Raw genomic sequence first — 2,229 nt, forward strand, 5'->3', positions numbered from 1 at the left:
CACAATCAAACTCATAATCAAGCAATTGCAAAACCTAATTGATCAATTCAAAGCTCAAGAATATCCATACAACATTGCTCAATCCAAGTCCACAAAGATCTATCTAATCATACTTGGAATTGAAATAGCAAAAGACAAAAGTAATAACAAGAAATTAAAAGGAAGACTTAGCTAGGAATTGAACTTTGAATTTGAACTTGAACATGAAATTGAACTTTAATCTTGAACTTGAATGTAGATCACAATCTTGCAACAATGTAATTCTTCTCTAATTCTAATCTAAACTAAGAATTGCAATGTGGAGTGAATTTGGAGAGATCTCTCTAAGCTAATCCTAGAGAGAGAAATATTCTAAACTGATCTAAAATTGAAATGTGATGGATCCCCTACAAAATGGCTCCATTCCCCTTTTAAATCTCGCCCAACTGCTGAAATTTCCGTACTGGACGCGCGTCCACTGCGCGTCCAACGTGCCTTTTGCTGCACAGACTCCATACTTCAGAGGGCTGAAAGTTGGACGCGGGCGTCCACCCCGCGTCCGCTGCGCGTCCACAGCAGACCTCTGTTCTGCTGTCAAACTTCTGCAAGCGATATTTCGGACGCAGGGGCGGACGCATGGTGGACGCGCGTCCACTGCAGTCTTGGCCTATTTTTTTGCTCCAACTTTGGTTCGTTCTTCACTTATCTGAAATGTTGTCATTTCCTGCCCTTCTTGCACATCTTTTACCTACAAAACAATTAGCTAAGCGTGGAACGCGGTCTAATAGCAATGTCAATCATTCTAACGCAATTAAGGGTCAAATCAAACACAAAAGCTTTCAATTGGGCACAAGATGATCCTAAAACGACCTTATAAAGATGGCATCTTTTGCACTTATCAAACTTTTCACACTTTAAGCCTTGCTTGTCCTCAAGCAAGCTATCCTTAAACAAGCAAAACATAAGTGCAAAGGATGCCACAAACTTTGATGCCACAAACTTTGATATATAAGACAAAAGAATGATGCACACATTTGAAATCAATACACTCTTTATGCTATCATGAAAATGTGCCTTCCAAACAAACTTTTGATTCTCAATAACGAATATCCCAAGAAACAAAGCCCTTTGGCTACAACAAAGCAATTAGATTAACTTTCTTTTTCATACGATTTCAAGCATGCAATCCAACAATAGGTTCACCAATCATTTAAAGCGGGCCACTAGCCGAGCCAACTAGTGGGACCGATGTGCACAAACCAACCCTATTCGACCACCCTTGTAACCTCAAGCCCCCTAGATTCTAGCGTGATAAACAAAAAGGCTTCAAGGTTATCTACTACCCCTCAAGACCAACCATCGGGCTACCCGATCTCACATGAAGCTCCATGCTTTTTTGAGAACTGTGCAATGGGTGCCCGGTCCTAACGGGATAGATCTCTCCTCTTCTCATTCCTCAAGATAACCTCATCGGGCTACCCGACTTCACATGGATCTCCATGCTTTTTCGAAGACGGTGCAATGGGTGCCCGAATATTGGCGGAATGGCTCTCTTAAATTTTCTCATCTCCCAAGACCTCGTATCGGGGCAACCGACTTCACGTAGAGCTCTACGTTTTTTCAAAGGCGGTGCAATGGTTGCCCCAATTGTCCTAGCGAGACGGTTCATCTTTTTCATATCCTAAGGTGGCCACATTGGGCTCTTTTGGGGTTTTGGCATCATTGGGCTCTTTTGAACAAAATATAGCAAAGCATCACCTTCACAACCCCACACGCCACCTTCGGGAGAGCAAAAACAAAAAAAAATTAGGTTCATTTCCGGGCTTAGTAAACATTATATTACTAGGGTTGATAGGTGCACACTCCCACTTCGTTACCTCCTTGACTATGGTCCGGGTTAAATGAGGGGTGAACATCACACAAGCATGCAAACATTAACAATTTAAACAAAGTATAAGAATTTTCTTTCAAGGGATATTCCTAATTGAGAATCAAATGTTCCTTCAAAACACGCATTTTCCAAGATAGATTACACAATGTATTCATTTCAAACATATCCAACATTCTACGCTAAGCATCACTTTTGTAAATCAAAGTTTTCAAGCACAAAGGTGCTTCCCTTTCCACACTTTAAAAGGAACATCGTCCTCGATGTTCACACTATGCACAAGGTGGGAAAGACATAAGGTCTAAACCAAAGCAATGCCCCTTTTCCACACTTTAGAAGTGTGCTATGGGCTATAGGATCAC

This window comes from Ipomoea triloba, chromosome 6 (assembly GCF_003576645.1).
Source record: "Ipomoea triloba cultivar NCNSP0323 chromosome 6, ASM357664v1".
In the NCBI taxonomy this organism is placed as follows: Eukaryota; Viridiplantae; Streptophyta; class Magnoliopsida; order Solanales; family Convolvulaceae; genus Ipomoea; species Ipomoea triloba.